Genomic DNA, 11,857 nt, shown 5'->3' on the forward strand with positions numbered 1-11,857 from the left:
GTTGCTGAAAGATTAGCTTTTAATCCTTCCTTTGTAGGTTATGGAACTTGATTTGCTATCTTTGGACTCTGTTGCGCAATTTGCAGAAGCCTAGAATGCAGGATTAGGACCTTTGCATGTACTAATAAATAATGCTAGAATATTTTCCATTGGAGGTTCGTTTCCTTATTACTTGTATATCCTTTCCCCTGATATTTGCTACAGGATAACCTTAGTCATTGTCATGGTCTTTTCTATTTTATGTTCTCACCACTTGCTTTTCTGCCTCCTTTTTGCGAATGCAACTTTCTTGTAAATGGGAACTTTTTTATGGTTGGAACACTATCATCACTTTTTTTTTAAAAAAAAAACTCCCTATGTCCCAAATTACTTTTTTAGACTTTCATTTTTATTTGTTCCATATTGGTTTTTACAGTTCTATTTCGATAAATGTCTCACTATTATTATAATGACATTTTCGCTCCAAACTATGAACTAAAGAACCTAAGGACTCATTTTAAACTTACTAAATGTTTTATATGCTTATTTTTAACTTTCTAGAACTCATTCCAATCCATTTATGCATATTTAAGGCTCATTGTGTCGTTATAGGTCATATTTAGGCTAAAGTGCCATTTTCGCTCCCAACTTTGAACTTAAGAACCTAATGACTCATTTTAAACTTATTATATGATAAATATGCTTAGTTTTAAGTTTCTAAGACTTATTCTAATCTATTTATGCACATTTAATGCTTGTTTTATCGTTATAGGTCATATTTAGGATAAAATAAGGCATTTTCGCTCCCAACTTTAAAATAAAGAACCTAATGACTTATTTTAAACTTATTACATGTTTAATATGCTTAGTTTTAAGTTTCTAAGACTTATTCTAACTACTTATACACATTTAGGCTAAAATGACATTTTCGCTCCCAACTATGAACCAAAGAACCTAAGGACTCATTTTAAACTTACTAAATGTTTTATATGCTTAGTTTTAACTTTCTAGGACTCATTCCAATCCATTTATGCATATTTAAGGCCCATTGTGTCGTTATAGGTCATATTTAGGCTAAAGTGCCATTTTCGCTCCCAACTTTGAACTTAAGAACCTAATGACTCATTTTAAACTTATTATATGATAAATATGCTTAGTTTTAAGTTTCTAAGACTTATTCTAATCTATTTATGCACATTTAATGTTTGTTTTATCGTTATAGGTCATATTTAGGCTAAAATGAGGCATTTGCGCTCCTAACTTTGAACTAAAGAACCTAAGGACTCATTTTAAACTTATTACATGATTAATATGCTTAGTTTTAAGTTTCTAAGACTTATTCTAATCTATTTATGCACATTTAATGTTTGTTTTATCGTTATAGGTCATATTTAGGCTAAAATGAGGCATTTGCGCTCCTAACTTTGAACTAAAGAACCTAAGGACTCATTTTAAACTTATTACATGATTAATATGCTTAGTTTTAAGTTTCTAAGACTTATTCTAACTACTTATACACATTTAAGGCTTGTTTGGTCGTTATAGGACATATTTAGGCTAAAATGACATTTTCGCTCCAAACTATGAACTAAAGAACCTAAGGACTCATTTTAAACTTACTAAATGTTTTATATGCTTATTTTTAACTTTCTAGAACTCATTCCAATCCATTTATGCATATTTAAGGCTCATTGTGTCGTTATAGGTCATATTTAGGCTAAAGTGCCATTTTCGCTCCCAACTTTGAACTTAAGAACCTAATGACTCATTTTAAACTTATTATATGATAAATATGCTTAGTTTTAAGTTTCTAAGACTTATTCTAATCTATTTATGCACATTTAATGCTTGTTTTATCGTTATAGGTCATATTTAGGATAAAATAAGGCATTTTCGCTCCCAACTTTAAAATAAAGAACCTAAGGACTTATTTTAAACTTATTACATGTTTAATATGCTTAGTTTTAAGTTTCTAAGACTTATTCTAACTACTTATACACATTTAAGGCTTGTTTGGTCGTTATAGGACATATTTAGGCTAAAATGACATTTTCGCTCCCAACTATGAACTAAAGAACCTAAGGACTCATTTTAAACCTACTAAATGTTTTATATTCTAGTTTTAACTTTCTAGGACTCATTCCAATCCATTTATGCCCATTTAAGGCTCATTGTGTCGTTTTAGGTCATATTTAGGCTAAAATGACATTTTCGCTCCCAACTTTGAACTTAAGAACCTAAGGACTCATTTTTAAATTATTATATGATTAATAAGCTTAGTTTTGAGTTTCTAGGACTTATTCTAATCTACTTATACCCATTTAATGCTTGTTTGATCGTTATAGGTCATATCTAGGCTAAAATAAGGCATTTTCGCTCCCAACTTTAAAATAAAGAACCTAAGGACTCATTTAAAACTTATTACATGTTTAAGATGCATAATTTTAACGATCTAAGACTCGTTCCAATCTATTTATGCACCTATAGGCTCATTGGGTCGTTATAGGTCATATTTAGGCTAAAATGACATTTTCGCTCCCAACTTTGAACTAAAGAACCTAAGGACTCATTTTAGACTATTAGGACATTGTCGTTAGTTTCTTGAATGTTAAAATGTGATATTTAATTTGTATTTAATCTAATGTTTAATTTAAATTTCTGTTTTTGTAAAGGTCTACACTCCGAGGATTGCGCCTTATGCGAGGAATTTGATGTGGTTCGTGAGCAATGGGCTAAGTTTTTTACCAGCAAGTATTTATTATTGGCTTTAGCGCGCTTGATCGAGTTGGTTTAGTTGTTATAGAATAAATTTTATATTAAAATGTATGTTTATGTTGAAATTGGAACATATATTTAAATGTAATATGTGCACTTTGGTTTTGGGATATATAGTATACAAAACTCCAGTTGTTGTTTTTATATTTGTTATACAGGTTGCGTTATTCTATTATTGTTTTGACAGGTTTCTATATTTGGTGCAAGGCACTCTAGGTATCCCTAAACAAAATTAGAATTTTCCCGCCAAAAGTGCTTTTTTGCAGCGTACATATATGTTGTACGCTGCAACAAGGGAAAAAAATTTCGCAAAAATTCAGACTTGTTGCAGCGTACAAATAAATGTACGCTGCAAAAAATTGAGTAATTCAGACTTGTTGCAGCGTACAAATAAATGTACGCTGCAAAAAGTTGAGTCTTTTGCAGCGTACATATATATGTACGCTGCAACAAGTCCAAAATTTTGCCAATTTTTTGGCACTTGTTGCAGCGTACATCTAAAAGCCCGCTGCAACAATTCACTTTTTGCAGCGAACATTGTACGCTGCAACAAGTTCAGACTTGTTGCAGGCCCCCCAGTTGCAGCATACGATGTACGCTGCAACAGGGGTCTAAAAGCCCGCTGCAATAAGGGTTTTTTCTACTAGTGAAGGTTAAAACAACTTGATTAGAATTAATAAGGACTGAATAATTTGTAGATTATTGGTGCCCTTGATTAATTGCTGCAAATGTTTATGTGATGCATAATGTATTTTACTAACCAGCTATGTGGGCCATTCATGATAATGAATGGGTGAATGGTATATATTGTATATGTACTGTTTTGCAGGTTATGAAGTGACTAGTATGGCCCAAATAGGATAGAAAATATGGTATGCGTACCATTAATTTGAATGTAATTGGTCTAAAGTACCAAAATTGTTTTTCAATTCAAATATGGTCTGCGTACCATCAAATAGTTGTAATTAGTTTTAATTATAGCTTATCCTATTTGAAGAAGATGGTGCCTCCCACGGAGATTTTCAAGACGGACTTTGAAGTTGAAGCTTCAAGATGAAGTCGGGCCATACTAGATCACATTTATCTTATGCATGCTTTAAGTTATTTATTGCTTTAAATATGTCTTAATTATGCATGAGATTGTGGCTTGATTATGTTGCATGATTAAGGATTTTAGTTCACTTAAAATCTAACCAACATAGTAAGAGCCTTAAGTTCCAAACTTAAATATTGAGTTATAAGGTGCCATGCCAAAATATACACTTGCTTGGATATCCTTTACATCAATCTAGTAATAGGTTTCGCTCAGCGAGGTGTTACTTATTGGTCCTAAAGGGGCAAGGTACACAAATAATTGTGAGTACATGTTAGTTTTGGTGAAACTCAACGATATAAGTAAGGAGTCCTTTTATGTCGTGGCAAAATCGATATGTTTACCTAATAAGTTCTTAGACGTACCTATCAACCAAGAATAGTTTCTAGACTATTAGCAAAAGGCTTTTGCTTACCTAAAATGTTTTAGAATTGAGTCGACAAACTGTGCTTAATTCTTCAATGGTTTTAGGGTCTTGGAATCATTTTATTCACACCTGCCGGAACACATAATTCGAATAAAATGCTAATGACTTGTTTAAATTGCATGATTGCTTTCATTTTCAAGTTATTATTCATGATAAATGTTTAGACTTTGCATGCTTCAATGTATGTTTTAATTATTGTTTATAATTAAATATCTTGCACTGCAATAAATCCTTTTAGAAAGGTAACAGTAAATTTCCTCGATTGGTAGTGAATTCAAGAACGATTCACGGAAATGAGAGAAAATGAGCGATTTAAAATGTACGTTTCTTTTAGCGACTTTTATGGTTGTTTTCGAGTATCAAAGTCGAATGGCAAACCGATTGGTGCTTGTGAATTCAAAATACAATGTAGTTTTGAGATCATAAAGCATTGAGTTTAAACACTCAGCTTTACCAATGGTTAACAACCTAATATCTTTGTCCATTTAATTCTCGAATGACTCTAGTCCCTAGACAGTCGAATAAGATTGATGCTTAGAGAACTTTAGAAGCTTCTGGTAAGATCATCTAGTTGAAACAGAATATTCAACATAAATAAAATGGTAAAAACTCTGTTGGAATGACATCAGACATGTCTAACAAAGTATAAAAGTCAACACTATAGAATTCAATTCTTAAGACTATAAGAAAGGGTAGAAGAAATAAGAAAACAAGGAACAAATGAAAGGAATTTACGATTCCGTTTCTACCTATAAGTTTATGTTTAAAGAGAAGTGACCTAGCAATCAAACTTCTTTGGTATCATATACCGCTTGAGGTTCTTACTTCAGTAATAACTCAAACAATGGAAGCTAGGCTACACTAATGACCTACAAGTGGGAAATGAAGCATGGCAATGCTACATTAGTTGTAGGGTCATCTAGTTTGTTTTAAGTCCTTTCAAAGGCTGGAACTTAATGGATATTTTGTTCCATAATCAACATACCTAAATTTCTGTTTCAAACACAGAAAGACTCACATTCAGAAGAACAAAAACAATGTTTGTTTGTTTATTTGAATGAAATGGTCATTTACGGGTTGAGTCAATATGCTTGATTAAAACAAACAACTCTTTAAAAATAAAAACTTTACTAGGTTCAAATCAAACCCTTGATTTGAGTTCCACTAATCTTTGGCATTGTTGCTTAGACCATATCAACAAGTTAACATTCAAAAGCTCTATTTTAATGGACTTTTGAAAGTTCATTGATTTCTAGATCAATTTAAGACGACTAGTCTTACTTGTTGAAAGTAACAAAAGATATGAACTATTGTTAGAACGCCTAGACAATAGTGTTCAAAGCTATAGAAAGATTTTATGACTTTATTATTTCACATGGATTTGAGTGAATATAGGTTTATTGACTCAAATGTGATATAAGTTGAATCTGTTTGGGTAGTTCCAAGATTCAGAAGTATAAAATCCACTTGGCAAGAAATCATAAAGATCTAGGTTAGATCATGTTGATGATTACTTGAGACCAAATATGATCATCAATGGTTGTGTGTTGTAATTTCACAATCTAGGTCCATAAGATATGGCATATCTTAGTTGGAATAATCGAAGTCAATTAGTACTTGATTCGATTAATGATGAATCATAAAGACTTTTCCTATAATTTCTAAAACAAAATGCTCAACTACCACCAAACTAAACCAAATTCGTCAAAGCTATTGAAAAGTAATTTCAGAATAACTTTTCATAAAATATATCTAGAGAGTTGCAAAACTCAGTGGGAGCTTAGTATTTGTCATTCGACAAACTAAGGCCCAAGTATAGATATATGTTTCACTGTGATTTATTCAAATGAGACACAAGGGTATTGTTTCTACCACGAATTTTTGAGAACATAATGTTTGTTTGCTCGAAATAATGTCCTTTTGGAGATTCGTTTCCAAAATGACAAGTGGGAGAAAATAGACCTCGAAAGTCTTCGAGGCGAACAACAAACATAAACGGACATTCCGGAGGCTTTTCGAAGTGCTTCAGAAAATCCGAACTTATTCTTTAAAGACTTTAGAAGTGGCTTTAAAGAATAGACATCTCTTAGAAGACTTTACAAGTGCTTTAAGGAGAACAGAATATTCAAAGGACTTTCAAGTGGCTATTGATATTCTATTGTTTGATGTTCTATACCAAAGTAGGCATAGAGTTCAAATCACTGAAACTATGAAATTCTTCTATTAGATAGTGAAGAAACATGGAGTTCAGGTCACTGAAACTATGCAATTCTTCTATTAGATAGTAAAGAAACCTACAACTTGCAGTCAAACTATTATCATGTAGATTAATGAGTTTGTGACCTGTAAGAAAGCTATGACGAAACCCAGATTCCCTAAAATGGTTAGAGGCCATATATAGACTCAAATGTTTTAAATGGTTAGAGGCCATAAAACATACTCAAGGTTTTGATGACAAAATTGAAATTTTGTTGATTTGCAAGAATAGTTTCACACCTATTGGTTGCAAGTTTGTTTTAAGGATAAAAACCATCAAACATGAAAGTGTGTTCACACACAAAGCTAGATTAGTTGCTAAAGGTTACAAGCAAATTCATGGTGTGGATTGTGTTGAAACCTCATGCAAAATCGTAATGCTTAAGTCTATAATTCAAGCAATGATTGCATATGGCAATTGGATGACAAAACATCTTCCTCAGTCAAATGTTGGAAGAAACTATGTACATGGCATGTCATAGGATTTGTGGATCCAAATAAATGCTTGAAAAGAAAAGCTAGTTTATAAAATCTAAGTACACATTTAAGCAAGCAATTGGGAATTAGAACTATATTTTATTGAAGCTAATAAGTATTTTAGTTTCATAAAATGTACATGATTCTTATAGATATATAAGAAGTTTAGTGGGAGTACATAAAACTTAATTGGTCCTATGTGTATCACACACATATCTCTCTATTGTGAAATAACATTCAAATGCTAATGACTTAGATTTGAAATTATTCATCAATGATGGACCAAGGCGAAACTTAGAACATACTGGGTATTAAGATCTATTTACAAAGATCTTATATTAATGTTTTAGATTAAGTAATGGAATTTACTAAATCAAACACGAAAGACTCCATTGGAGATATTCGACCCATGTGAATAAATCTAAGTAAAGAATGTTTGAACTATGTATAAGCATTTACTAAGTTAAACATCAAAGGATCTAAGTAAGATTCTTAACCTATATTATATGTCAAAGAATTTAGCTGGATTTAGTATCTACTGAAACTAGATGAGCTAAACTTACATGAATAGAATTCAATTGGGAATTATTCTGCAAAAGAATTTATCATGTATGATATAATATTAGGATCGCCAAAAACGTATCGTATGACTTTAGGCATGACGAACATATACCAATCTCTATTAATCTAAGTGAAGATCAACTAGATTGAGATCAAGAATACTTATGGTACTTGAAAAGAGTATATAGGAATAGTTCTTGATTCAAGGAAATAAAGATATGCTAAATATTGATGCTACACACATAAACACTGGCAAAGGATTAAGCAAGACCCTTTGGAGTTAACCATTGATAAGGACGAGCTATAGAGCATCGTGTTTTGAAATGGCAACATGGATTGGAGACCATGAGTTGTTGCGTGGGAAATTAAATATTAATTTCTATGTTCTAAGATACAGCTGGAAAGTCTTCCACATATCCGTGAACTGCTTGGATAAGTAAATCCAAACCAAAGCATCACTAGCAACCTATACAGTTGAAGTAGAAGTACTTATTGCCTAAGAAGCAATAAAACTGAGTTGTTTACATTAAAAGTTCTTCACTGAACTTGGCTGGATCACATGTCTGCTGACTTGATGGTTCTTCATTGCAAAATGCGTAGAACCACTATCGAAGTAAGAAAGACTAGATCACATACTAAACAAACTCAAAAGATCTTATCATCATATCTCGAAGAACATTCGATGAAAAGGATATTAAGATTGGCAAAGCATGATAACTAAACCTATGCAACAAGTGAGAAGCAACACACATTGTAGCACTGGAAATCAAGCATAGCTTTGAATTCCATGAACTGTTTTAAAGATGGGTTTTGAGGCCCATGGTTCTTAAACAATGGGGTTGAACATTTATCATATATGAAATGTATTTTCATATTCCATTTAATCTTGGTTTAGTATTAAATGATGAGTCCCTTCAATTTGACGATATATTCAAGATAGACTGTCAGGACCAGTCCTGTGACTAAGAAATGTCTATCAAGTGAACTTGAAATGTCAAAAGTTGAGAATGGTCCCTGGTCGGAGTTTTCTATAAAATTGGACGCATAGAAAACGTTAGACGACTAGAATGCAAGATGACTAGTAGTTCTGTTTCTTGAACTATGTGGACATGGCAATGTCATAATCATTTGCATAGATACTTACTTTGGGAAGACTAGTATCGGACAAGACCTATGAAACTTTACTGTAAGAGATGAAAATCTGTCATAAGTAAATTTCATTAAAATTATTAGACACTAAATCCTCAATACCTGAGTGATTTGAGATTACTTGTTTGAGAACTGGTTGCTTTGACGTTGACCAACCGTCGCACCGTAAAAGGAGGCTATAAAGGCAACGCTCATGTAATCACCTATCAAACGAAGTCTAATCTCAAGATCGCAAGATTGGGATTGTCCTCCCATAAATCGGGATGAGATGCTTAAAAGTTGTACAAGGCCACTCGGAGAGCTAGAAACTGTGAAATGCATGGCCGTGCTCGGATGAATCATAGGCTATGATTATCTGTTTATTTGATCAGTTGAACTATGAAACCGAGAAACACCTCTGGACATAATAAGGATGACAACTCTTACCTTATGTTCAAGAGCAAGCATCGAGCGACAAATGAATTAGGAAATGCACACTTGTCCCTAAGGACAAGTGGGAGACTGAAGGAAATAATGCCCTTGGTCCAAGTATGCATTCTATGTTAAGTCTAATAAATGCGGTTCAGTATTAATTAACAAGTTAATAATTCAGTGAGATCAAGTGAGCTGAATGCCTAGCTAGAGGCCGCTTCAGTTCAAGTGGAATTAATGATATTAATCCATAGCTTACTCTTGACTGAACCCGTAGGGTCACACAAATAGTACGTAAACGGATCAAGTATTTAATGACATTAAATACTCTATCTATGGATATTCGGAATCGACGGATCTTGGTTTCAGTGGGAGCTGAGATCGTCACAAGCAAGAAATGAATACTACGGAAACGATGATATTGCCGGAAACGGAAATATGGATCGTATCGGAAATATAAATATTATCCAAGTCGTAGATGTTGCCGGAAACGGAAACATGGTACGTATCGGAAAATATTATCGGAAATGGAAATATTGCCGGAATCGGAAATATTGCTGGAAACGGAAATATTGTCAGAATCGGAAATATTATCGGAATCGGAAAATAATTCCGGAAACGGAAATATTAAATATTTGTTCGAAACGGAAATTAATTCCGGAATCGGAAATATTAAATATTGTTCGTATCGGAAATGAATTCCGGAATCGGGAATTTAATCGGAAGCGTATCGTACGAATTAGCATCGGACGAGGCCCGCTAGACGAAGGCCCAGCACGAAGCCAGGCCATCGCCCAGCGAGCAGCACGCAGCAACGCACGCCTCGACCAGGCCCAGCGCAAGGCCAGGCCCAGCCAAGGGCGCGCACGCGCGCAGCACAGCAACATGGGCTGTGCGCCTGTCATGGGCCGCAAGGCCTGCGCGGGTGCACGGCTTGTACGATGCGTGTGCGGGAAATCCTAATCCTATTAGGATTTGTGCAAAGATTAAAATCCTAATCCTATTAGACTTGCTTTGTTATTTAGAGTCCTAATAAAGTTCTAATTAGCAAATCCACATCCTAGTAGGATTACAATTCTTTTTCCATACTCCTATAAATAAGTGCCTAGGGTCACAATGTATGGGAACGATTGAAGTATTCAAAGGGTAAGTTTTTGAAATAAAATTAAACATACACTTGCAAACACTAGCCAAAATTCCTAGTAACCTTAAGGGCGATTCTAGTTGGTCTAACTTGAGGCGGATCCGGACGTACTGTGGACTATCTACGGAGGGACGACATTTGGAGTCCTAAAGACTTGTTCTTGTTTGGTTCGGGCGCAGCTAGGGAAGGCACGCTACAACATGTATGCATCAATTTTATGCTAAATGATTATGTGAATATAATATGCTTTCCTGGCTTTATGGTTTTTTCGCATGATTTATGAATTGTCATATGTATCATAACCTAACAGGCGCCTCGGGCGAGAGTGCGTCGCTGGATGCTCTTGCTTGATTCTTGGAAGAGGCATTGTGCCAAGCTAACCCGGAAGCTTTCTAGCCGGGACAGAGAGGTGCCTTTCTTAAACTTGAAATTTGTATTCTGGAAATTTGAACTTGGATGTTGATTCTTGAAATTGTATTTTGTATAGGAGCGTCGTCGAGACCGTAAAGGATCCGTTGACAGAGAACCCCAGGCGGAGACGTCCTTGAGGCAGGAGGGGCCGAGCTTGGATCTGGGACAGGGGTCCGGTGTTGGTGCTCATCAGAGGCATTCTGATGCTGAGCGAGGAGATTCCCTTTTGTACATGTTGATCCCACCAGACATTCGTTTGGAGGTGCAGGAAGTTCACGACCCTTTGTTTCTTCCCCTGGTTACTATTTCGAGGGAAGTGGTCCTCAGCCTTGGGGTGCAGATTCCTGGGCTTACTATGCAGAGATGGAGATGATGCGCCAGGCTCAGATGTTTGGGTCGTACCAGTATATGCCGATGCCGCCGCCGTATCAGTATTCCTCTCCTCAGCAGGGAGTTCATCCCTCCGCTGACACACTTCGTATCTCGGAGCAGGATCCTAGTACCCCTGGGACAGAGCTGGATTTGGATCTGGAGCGCCTCAGGAGGTGGAACAGGGACAAGGCTCCTGTGGTTGATGTCACTGTTGATGATGAATCAGATTGACCCTGCATGGTAGCGAGTTCCAACTTGCCTGGGTTGATTTTTTATAGGCTGTATTGTATTTGTATGGATTGAAACTTGAATTTTTGTATGGTTGTATGGTTTTTGAACTTTGAATTGGTTTGCAAAATTTGAATATTGGTTTTTTGTATGCTTGAATGTTTGGAATTGTATGCGTCGTGTGTGCCATGAAATTTGTGGCTAGATGCATGCATGAGAAATTTGCCAAAAAATTTTGAAAAAATTTGCCCCATTTTTTCGGGTGTATATACCCACTATAAGCCCCCACTTTGACTGAGGTTTTTTGGTTAGGAAAAATGCAATTCAAAGTATATTCAACTCTTGCTATGCATATGCAGACTCAACTTAGGCCGCCGATCTAGGACTAGAATGCTTGAATTTTGAAATGACCCGAAATCTTCCTGAAGCGTTGATCCGGACTGCTTGAAGTTACGCGTCTTGCGGCTTTGGAATCTTGAATAATGGGGGTTTTACTCTGCTGTCCGAAACACTAAAGAGTGTGTACTCGGAGTCATAAGAGAGGACGGTGGCCTTGTCCTTTGATGCAGGCCCC

The sequence above is a fragment of the Spinacia oleracea genome, chromosome 3, assembly GCF_020520425.1.
Source record: "Spinacia oleracea cultivar Varoflay chromosome 3, BTI_SOV_V1, whole genome shotgun sequence".
In the NCBI taxonomy this organism is placed as follows: Eukaryota; Viridiplantae; Streptophyta; class Magnoliopsida; order Caryophyllales; family Amaranthaceae; genus Spinacia; species Spinacia oleracea.